Source organism: Etheostoma cragini, chromosome 7 (genome assembly GCF_013103735.1).
Source record: "Etheostoma cragini isolate CJK2018 chromosome 7, CSU_Ecrag_1.0, whole genome shotgun sequence".
Taxonomy (NCBI): Eukaryota; Metazoa; Chordata; class Actinopteri; order Perciformes; family Percidae; genus Etheostoma; species Etheostoma cragini.
The window spans coordinates 27203230-27214713 of NC_048413.1; the positions used below are offsets into that span (position 1 = coordinate 27203230).

Below are 11484 nucleotides of genomic sequence, written 5' to 3' on the forward strand. Positions count from 1 at the left end.
GCAGTGTAATGTTGCACCATGTTTTGGCAAAAAGTACAACAGCCGCATTGTTTCATCTTACTTTTATAGTGAATTCAGTTTTCTTAATGTTAAACAGCTATGTTGAATATACTTGTTTCTGTATTTATTGTTAATTTCAATTCTGCCATAAGTGCCAGAGATACAGAGCGATCGAAAATATGTTTCTCTCCGACCCACAATGCAATATTTTTATTTTACTTGTCAGGGACAATGTAGCGCACATTATTACATACATAATTATTACAGTCGAGGCCATAACAACCTGTGTAGATGTGTTACATGAAAGGTTTCCAGCCAATAGGCTAATGTGCAACCCAAGTCCCTGGTCAGGCCTTTCTGAAAAGTTAATCCGAATATCGTTTTCTGTGTGAGTTACACAGTCATGATGCAGCAAACGCATTGTATACTAATATAAGACATTAACATTTTCCCAAAGTGCAGACCACATAATTTATTCCAATAAAGAAACGATTTTATTGGGATCGTATTTTTTGAACTGATTCCAGGTAGGAATTGGTTCTTCGGTGCCCAACCCTAGTTTGGGGTCTAAGTTTTTAGTCGTATTTTAGGACTTTTTGACAATTGAAGAACCTGAATTGCCAGATTTCAGATTGCAGTCTGGCTTGACTGTCTCTTCACTCTGTGATCACTCGTGTCCACAGTCCTGTCCATTCTTTACCTTTATTTGTTCAGCTTTCTTGTCCTAGTTCTTTGCTGTATTTCTATTTCTGTGTAATCACACTGAAAGCAATTTAAAAAAAAAGGAGTCAAAATAATTTTTTGTGATTGTGTGACACAGCTGATTCTGCCTCAGGACACTGGACTAGTACATTGTTGTTATTATGGATACGCATCTACAATGTTAAACTGTATATCATTTAACAGTTGTAAACATACCGTAAACATTCTAAATGGCCCCAAGTTAATTTCCTGTTGCAGTGTATGTCAATGACATCATATGAAAGGCCGTTAACAAGGGTCCAGGCTGGTGCCTAGCCATTGAAAATGTCTTATTAAAGTAGAAAAGACTGAATTAATACGTGGCGTACACACTGCCGGGTAACGTTATGGCTGTTAGCAATAGCGAAATAGCGCATTACCAAGCAGCCTAGACTGACTGTTAATACCGTAACTATGCGCGTACAGCGCGTTAATAAACTAAATACAAACTCGCTGACTTGTTTACATTGAAATTGCGCAGATTAAATTTAGGTATCGGTAATTAACACAATAAGCCTGAAGGAAGTAGTTACAACGCTGAACCGATAGAAAAAGTACGTAATTACACTTTAGTTTAACACCAAAGTGTTCATTTATATAGTTAGTTAGCCAGCTAGCTACTATTTGAACCTATATTTTGAATAGAACGTTAGCCAAAAAGTACCCGAACGTGGCCGGTTCCGTCCGTTAGTTACCGTTGACGTCCGTTAGTTACCGTTGACGTCCGATATCATTGTTTTCATTCAAACTCAGCAGCCCATCAACTGACTTTAACGTTCGCCCGGTGGTTATTATTGGGATTGGCCAGTTGAAGTTGACGCGTGAATAATCTACACAGCATGAAAACCGACCTTTTTAATGCCCCGGTTTAAAAAAAACAACAACTAAAAAACAGAAAAACTTCAGAGTAGTTCTCTTACTTTCAGAGTCCGAAACCACCTCTGAGTAAGTCAGAGAGCGGGCGCTGCGCTCGGTAACAATGGCAGAGGGAAGAAAAGCTCTTTGTTCAACGGCTCCGAACAACGCTTTCATTTACTTACACTCCGTCCGCCGAGACGGCGAGGAGCCGGCCCGCCGCCGCCACTTTGAACACCGGGATCCGTTTAAGCTGCTAAAAGCTGCCGCGGATCCTCTCGTTACACGAGGACACGCAAAGTTAGCAACGCATTCATAACCTCGCTTCGGCTTTCCACTTATTCAGACACAACAATCCCCTGGGTGCGTTGCCGTGAGTGTCGTCAATAGGCATAGACAGCTCGAGTCAATAGGAAAGCCAGACAGGTTCACATGAAGGACTTCCGGTAACGCATTTCAAAGTAAAGCTCTTTATGTGAAGATAGATATTTATCAATGGATGTTTCTTTCTCGCGAAATGTGTTAGCTACAGCCGTCCTTAACCAATTTGATTTCAAGCTGTTTTTTTTTTTTTCACTCTTTATTGCGTTTTTTCCCACATTTTTTGATTCTTTCCAACGTTTTTGTCACTTTTTTTTTTTAAATGTTTACGTCTTTTTTTTACATTTTCGACATGTTTTTGAAGCTTTTTCTTGTATAGTTTTATTTGTTGATTCTTTCCAATGTTGTTGTCACTTTTTATGTTTTTGACGTTTTTTAAGCATTTTCATTTATGGTTTTCTCAAGTTTTTTTTTCAGTTTGACGCTTTATGGCATTTTTGGTGCTTTTCCCGATGTTTTTGCCTTTTTTGAAAAAAAAATTATTTTACTTTTCTGCACTCATTTGGACTGCCGGCGTCCCAAGCATTTGCCTGTAGTTACCTGTTGTAACTGCCCAATGTGAGGCGAGTGCAGGTTTGAGTTGCGCATGCGTCGTTTTGCGACTAGTAGCATACGAGATGCCAACGAGAGACTTCTGTAATGTCAATATAGTAAAAATGGACCTACTTAACCAAGTTGGTTCACTGCTAGCTTAGCTACAAGTTAGCATCCAACACAACAAAGGCTGTCACTGGAATGGTGTTTTGAGCTAATGTTAGCAATCACATATCACATATAGCTAAAATGTTATTAAAATGATTCCCATCTAATATTATTGTTTCTAATGACTAAAGTTTATTATTTCATGGATTTCACAAATTTCAGTGTGACATATATTTCGTAACCCGTTTATATCTGAGCATGCGCGACTCAAATCTGCACTCGACTCACATCGGGTAGTAACACTGCCTAAGCCACGGACAATAAAACCATAAGCCAGTACGCCAAAGTAATATTAAGGGTCGTCTTTATTTCGGGCCTTTATTTTGAAGGCAAAGGGTATGCCTATAACGGAAGTTGTGGTATTATACGTTGGCTAGCTTAACAACACAGTAGTAGTGAATGGAAACCACCCTTAGGGATAGGAACAGTTCCAACATTTGTTATGAAGTTGAGTGCTTTTAGGAAGTGATCTTACTACTAATTAGTCTTACATTGTACACTTGTTGTAATGTAATTAGCTTACTTTAAGTTAATGACTTATTGTTGACAGTGCATGCTGTCAGAGGTGCATTGATTTGCAAACTTGACCCATTTTGAAAAAAGAAAAAAGTTTCTTTCAACCAAACTTTAAGAAAAATAACGTGTATTGTTCCACCCAACGCTCTTCACAAGTAAATAACACTGCTTTCTTCAAACTTTGATGTTTTGTTAAATTTGATAGCATTCGAAACAACCTTTTTTTAATGAGTAAACAGTGACTAAAATTTCCAAAAAAGCTTTAAAAATGTGGAGGGGGGGGACTCCACAAAAATGTCAAAAGGCTCAGAAAGAATTGACAAAAACATCAGGAGGAAAATCCAACAAAGGTTTTGAAAAAAAGGACCTAAACGCTGGAAAAAAGGTTTGAATTTTGACCCAAAATCAAAAAGTTGCACGGTCTACGGGACGACAACACAAGGGTTAAACCATTTGTTCCTATCCCAGAATTTATTTGTGATGAATCCAGAAGGTCTGACCAACTTTAAAACAATAAGGAAGATGTGTGTCGGCAGGACAACTCCCTATGGACCGAGCTACTGTCGCCCCTTTTAAGCCAAAGTCACTAAGCGCTTCACAATAGAAACATTGTTAAAATATAAGACCCAGCAACAGTAAAAAGAACAAGCAAAAAAGAGTATTGGATATTAAAATACAAACTACAAGACAACAACAACTTAAAAACAAATAAACATATTTGTATTGGCCCATCAGGCTTTTATTATGAGAAGCCGACTATGCCAGAATTGTATACTTAAATTGCAAATAACTTGGCATACTGGACTGGTACTAACACTTATATATATACTTATATATATATATACTTATATATACACTTATATATACACTTATATATACACTTATTTACGGACATTTATACACCTATATATACACTTATATATACACTTATATATACACCTATATATACACTTATATATACACTTATATATACACTTGTATATACACCTATATATACACCTATATATACACTTATATATACACTTATATATACACTTATATATACACTTATATATACACTTATTTATACACCTATATATACACTTATATATACACTTATATATACACTTATTTATACACCTATATATACACTTATATACATATATATCCTTCTCTTGCACATACAGGGCCATGTCTTGCACCCGGCGTAGCAAAGATTGACATAATAAACAATTTTGTTGATGCTTTTTATCGATGTTTTTAACTTTTTCAACATTTTTGTCGCTTTTTTCAATATTTGTCACTTTTTTGACATTTTCAACACCACGTGACACTAGCTTATTAACTTTAGTTTCACAGTTATTTTTGGAATTTATGGTAAATAAACCTCATTTATAGGAAATTATACCTAATGTTTGAGTTAGAAAAGCCGAAATTAGGAATTATTGAGACTAAAATTAAAGGAATGGATGTTGATGATAATCACAGACTGGAATATGTCAACTTTTACTCAATACTATTTCAAAAACACTTCCGTTTGTTTTACAATGCTATAAAATTGAATAAGACGCCCCAACATTAATGAAAATAGAGATTTGTACTTGGCAAAGAGCGTTGGGTGGAATCAATCATGTTATTTTGGGGAATTAAAAAGAACATTGATATAGAACAACGCCGGGGTTAATGCTTAGACGTTTATTTTGAAGTATGCAACCGGAAGCTGAGTGCACGCTGACGCAGACTTGGTACTTTGCGTGGCTCCCAGGACTTGTGCGTGTGTCCAGCGCGGGGTCCCCGTGCCATGTCCCTGTCCTGGCTGAGAGACTGAACCAGCTGCAGCGCGGGGCTCATGTCATCGCTGGACTTGATGAAAAAAGACTGTCTCGCATCTGGGACCCCGTCCTCGGCGTCCCTGAAGAGGAGGTTCAAGAGGAGGGTCGCTCCGCGCGCGCAACACGATGCGGACAGTGAGTGTCAGCTGTGCAGGTGAGACACACACACACACACACACACACACACACACACACACACACACACACACACACACACACACACAAACACAACTCCCCCGGAAAGTTGGGGACTCGCTGGAAGAAGCGCAGTCTGTAGCTGCAGCTGCAGGTCCAGCTTTGATTTGTCTTAATGATAAACCAGGACCGGGTTGGAACCCGAATCAGAAGTGGGTTTACTGCCAGGTACGTGGAGGTCTTACTAAGGATTCGCATTGGTATTTGGTTTATGGTGCATGCAGAAAAAAAACAATGTATAAAAACAAACAAATACAGAAACCAAAAACACATACATTCACTCATATATACAATACACACAATCACACATACACACATACATTCAATCACACATGCACACATACATTCACTCATATATACAATACACACAATCACACATACACTCAATCACACATGCACACATACATTCACACATATAGACAACACACACAAGCAGACATACACACAATCACACATACACACATACATTCAATCACACATGCACACATACATTCACACATATAGACAACACACACAAGCAGACACACACAATCACACATACACACATACACTCAATCACACATGCACACATACATTCACACATATATACAATACACACAATCACACGTACACACATATACATACATACACACACTCACACACACACATACATACACACACACATATATACATACAAACATACACACAGACATACATATACATACATACATACACACTCACACACACACACAATCATACACATACACACACACACACACACACACATACATACCACGGGTGCCACCAGGAATTTTGACAAAAATTCAAATTGGGTTAGTTTAATAATTTTCTATTCGTTTTTACATATTTTTTTGGAACTGTCCTAACCTTCCCCCCATACGGCGCCCCTGACACATACATGCAGGAAACCCAAATTTTTCATACATAAACTTGTTGAAAGCGGGTCAAATTTGGACCACAGGAGGGTTAACATTAAGAACTGACCCCCAAGAAGTTGATTTAAAGTACTTTTTTACTTAAAAACATCCATTGTGAAATGGCATTTTTTTTAAAGAATGATTTCTCGATCTGGATTTTATAAATTGATATCAGATTTTAATTGGAGAATCGATTATTTTTACCCAGCCCTATTTGCACTTTTGCTTGATTAACAACTAATATATTCAATCCGGTGTCCAAATAACATTGTGTTGACTGATTGAGTCTTTGGGTTTACTGGACCCCTCTCTCAGTAACTCACTAGTCGTGTTCCTGTGTTTCCAGGTGTTCCATATTGTCCCCGTCGGGCAGCAGTCGCACCGTCCGTCGGATCTTGACCGCCTGCGTCCTCTCGTTCCTCGCCCTGCTGGGCTCCGTGTCCATCGACCTCAGCTCCAACTTCCACCTGCTGCACACCACCGAGGGCGCCTACAACGAGCTGACTTCGTGCCGGACCGCGGCGATCCTGCAGCTCGTCGGGAAGCTTCAAAACACGAGACGCGCCTTCGCCAAAGACGCGGCCAACGAGACACTGGAGGCGGGTTTTTCCGAGGTTGCGCTGTTTCCTGCGTTCGATCGTCTCTGTGGGGAAACGGGGGGTCACAGCGATGGCCACGGGGTCCCTTGCGGTGTTGTTGAGTCCGCGGGATTCTGCCAGGAGATTCTGTGGAGCGTTCAGGGACTTCTAAACGCTTCGTTGGATCCAAACAACACGAGTAGTAACGGTACTTCTGCTTACTCCCTCGCCATCGGAAGACTTCTCGACATCTGGGGTACAGTAGAAGACACTTTAGTCCAAGTCAAGCAGAATTACAACTGGAGAGACGTCCTGTCCGCGAGACTTCTGATCAGATTCATCGAGCTCAACCGCCAGCTGATGGACTTCCCCGACGTGGCGACTCACACGGACTTCCAACACAAGTGGACTCAGGGACTCAGCTTCCTGGGCTTGGCCCGGGTTCTGACCGAACGACTGAACGACTGCTGGTTAGAGAACGTAGACTTGCAGTTGAACTCCAGCCAGCGTCTGAAACATCCTCACATTTTGGACGCGAGTCTGTGGCAGATCTCTGGAGCAGGTTCTGAGCTTCTGTCCGGGTCTCACACTGGAATCCGGGCTCTGACCGACACCCGGCGTTGCTTGTTTGATCGCGCGGTGTCCGCCCTCAGACTGGAGTCCCGATCCGTGTCCTCGGGCCTCAGCATGAAGGTCTGCCTGCTGGCTATCGCCTGCCTCATCTACCCGGTGGTGATGTTCTCGTTCAAGCAGATGACGGAGTGGATACAGAACTACGCCCGGAGCTTGAAGGAGAAGACGGAGGACCTGAAGCGCCAGAGGCAGCTGGCGGAGGATCTGCTGCACCAGATGCTGCCCAAGTCGGTCGCCAAGCAACTCCGCCAGCAAAAACACGTCGAGGCGGAGAGCTATGAAAAGGTCGGTGTTCACTCAGTCATTTTTGCTTCTGTCATTCTGGGTCAGCATGGCTCAAGATAGTCTCGCATAGACAGCTCTATCTCCACCGGGCTGGGGAGTAAAGGTCTGGCTGCACCACAGATGCATTCTGGGATAGGAGGAACCGATCCATGGTCACACCTTATTATCTCTTACCAGTGGATCTCCATGTGTTCTTCGTCCACAGCAATCCCACCAATCGGTCCCAAAAACGTCCCAGTTAGAGAGGAACGAGTGAGGATTTTTGGTTATTTAAAAATCAGATATTCCGATATATCGGCCAATGTATATTTTAAATTAAAAAATCCAGAAAACATTTGTTATTTGTAGTTATTTATGAGTTCTCACTGAAATAGTAAAATAATAAGATCATTTGTTTTATTGTCACAACAAAACAAAGGAACATCAAAATATAATAAAGTTCTGATAAATAAAAACGTATACAAATACAAACTTAAGATGTGAAGCTTAAACGGGACGTTGTAGGTAGAGCTCCCTCTGGTGGACAAACTATGAAATGCTAATACTCAACGTGGTCGACCGTCCGTTTTTATTTTATTTTTTAAATATTCATTTATCAGAGTCATTTATGTCATTATGTCATTATAAATGATTCTATGATTCTCTTTTGTTTTATCAGCCATTATAAATGCCGATACCGATAGATCTGGAAATGCCTCATATCGGCCGATAATATCGGCCCGTCGATATATCGGTCAGGCTCTCAGAGGAACTGCCTTAAACAGTTTTTGTAAATCTTTCGATCATTTCCCAAAAGAAATAAGCACGCCCGCCTTGTTCAAGATCTACATTTTATTCCAAACTTGACATAATAATTTATACTGCTTATTGATCACCAGTGGGGAAATTACAGTTTACACCCTGTTAGTAATCACTACTCACAGCTCTGAAATACACACATTCAGGACCTAATCATGCACAAATGGAGAGATGTCAGAGTGGGGGGGGGGCTGCCAGTACTGGACCAGCGCCCTGAGTGGTTAGGAGGGTACGGTGCCTTACTTAAGGGCACCTGGCAGTGCCCAGGAGGTGAAGTGGCATCTCTCCAGCTACTGAGCAACATTCTGAACTTTGGTCCGTAAGGGGACTTGAACCGACGACCCTCCGGTTCCCAACACAACCCCCTACAGACTGAGCTACTGCCATCCCCACGTTTTAATATTCAGTGTGTAGCGTGTTGGTTCGAAGTTGGCACATGGCAACCTGTCAATCAGGACGGAGACTTAGCAATCCCCCGCCGGAAAACGGGTCAATTTGACCCGAGGACAACATGAGGACAACATGACGGTTAAAGTGATTATCAGCTGCTGATAATATACATTTATTTAACTTTTAATGCCCATGTAACTGTTGCATCCTGCAACTAAGGCACACAAAGAACACCTGCAATACATATGTAAACCTTACTTAACCCCCATGTTGTCTTCATGTTGTCCTATATCAATGTTCGTTTTAATTCCCCAAAATAACATGATTGATTCCACCCAACGCTCTTTGGCAAGTACACATCTCTACTTTCATTAATTTTGGGGCGTCTTATTTCAATCTATAGTATTTGAAAAACAAAATAGAAGTGTTTTTGAAATAGTATTGAGTAAAAGTTGACATATTCCAGTCTGTTATTATCATCAACATCCATTCCTTTAATTTTAGTCTCAATAATTCCTAATTTCTGCTTTTCTAACTCAAACATTAGGTATAATTTCCTATAAATGAGGTTTATTGACCACAAATTCCAAAAATAACTGTAGAACTAAAGTTAATAAGTTAGTTTTACGTAGTGCTGAAAACGTCAAAAAAGGGACAAACGTTGACAAAAGTGTTGACAAAAACGTAAGGAGAAAGTTAAAACATTGATTTTCCCTCGCTGCTTCCGTCCAACATTAAAGTGAGTAAACGTAGAGCCTGTAACGCAGCGAGGGTTGTGGGGCGCTGCTGTGAGATCTGCACACATGATGCATGAATGTGTGCGTTTCCTGCCTTTGTGGCTATTGTTGGCGTAATTACCTTTAATTGCCCTGTTCCATATTCAGCAGCAGATAAAACGAGTAATTCGGTGAAAATTGCGTCTGGCTTATTGAAGAGGTCTGAAGCAGCTGTACCAAAAGCACTCTGCACACACACACACGAGGAGGGGGGGCGGGGGTAGTCCTGAATAGGATCCTCGGTCTCCAACTGATCTGGGTCTTTAGGGTTTTATATAAACCCACCGATTGTTTTGGGTTTTTGTAACTAACCAGAGAAGTAAAACATGACCTGCTGGTCCCAGAAGGAGGCTGCCTGGTGAAGATCTCCCTGAAATCAGAGAGGAAATGAGACAGATTCACATACAGATCGCTTTATTTACCCCCAATGGGGCAATTGAGCCTCTACAGTCCACTGAAACACACAAACATCCACATGTGGGAACGTGTAAGATCCAGAAGAACACAACAAGAAGATATTTAATATAAGAACGGAACAAAGATGATAAAAAATGAAAGAAATTGATAAAGTGAGTGTATTGTACATAATTCATGTTGTCCTCATGTTGTCCTCAGGTCAAATTGACCCGTTGTCCTATATAAATGTTCTTTTTAATTCCCCAAAATAACATGATTGATTCCACACAACGCCTATTATTAACATCTTATTCTATTCTATTGCATTTAAAACCAAATTGAAGTGTTTTTGAAATAGTATAGAAGGTGAAAAAATCGATAAAAAGCATCAACAAAAGTGTTGATTTTCAATTTTGATGGGAAGACCACCCGAGGTTTAAGAAACTACAAGGCCACCAATCAGAGGTGTTCGTAGAGTTTGAGCTCCACTGGAGACACACAGCACGTAGTAATAATAATAATAATAATAATAATAATAATAATACATTTTATTGGTAATGCACTTTACATTTAAGACAACCCATGTACTGTACATTAGACTCTAATAACTCTCATGATCAAAGAGGCCTATTAATACAGCGGGCGGTGTCTTATGAAGACAAAGGGGCGAGACCAGGGGCGGGTCTAGGATCAGAGCTTTAGGGGGGCCTGGCCCCCTCTTTAACATAACTTTATTAACCCTTGTGTTGTCTTCCCGTCAAAACTGATTTAAGACCACTGAAAAAAGTGATAGAAATATAGGGGAAAACATCATAAATTTCCCAAAAAGGCAGAAATAGTCAACAAAGACGTTGTAAAAAGTAAGAAAGAACTTTGGGAAGAGTTTGAAAATGTCAAAAAGTGACAACAAATGTCGGAGAAAGCTTCAAAAACTTTGTCAAAACAACAAAAATGTCCATTATCACTGATAATAGTCATGATTATCACTGATAATTATCATGATTATCACTGATAATAATCATGATTATCACTGATAATAATCATGATTATCACTGATAATTATCATGATTATCACTGATAATTATCATGATTATCACTGATATTAATCATGATTATCACTGATATTAATCATGATTATCACTGATAATTATCATGATTATCACTGATAATTATCATCATTATCACTGATATTAATCATGATTATCACTGATAATTATGATTATCACTGATATTAATCATGATTATCAGTGATAATTATCATGATTATCACTGATATTAATCATGATTATCACTGATAATTATCATGATTATCACTGATAATTATCATGATTATCACTGATATTAATCATGATTATCACTGATAATTATCATGATTATCACTGATAATAATCATGATTATCACTGATATTAATCATGATTATCACTGATAATAATCATGATTATCACTGATATTAATCATGATTATCACTGATAATTATCATGATTATCACTGATAATTATCATGATTATC

General features: G+C 39.5%; 1 protein-coding gene across 1 annotated transcript in view; it reads right to left on the minus strand.

The window, feature by feature from the left end:
* The window catches only part of kiaa2013 (KIAA2013 ortholog), a 20784-nt gene extending 18882 nt beyond the window's left edge, over window positions 1-1902 (minus strand). The window contains exon 1 of the mRNA XM_034875832.1: window positions 1892-1902. The gene's annotated coding sequence lies outside the window, so the exon portion shown is untranslated. The remainder of the gene's footprint in view (window positions 1-1891) is intronic.
* Window positions 1903-11484: the final 9582 nt, after the last annotated feature.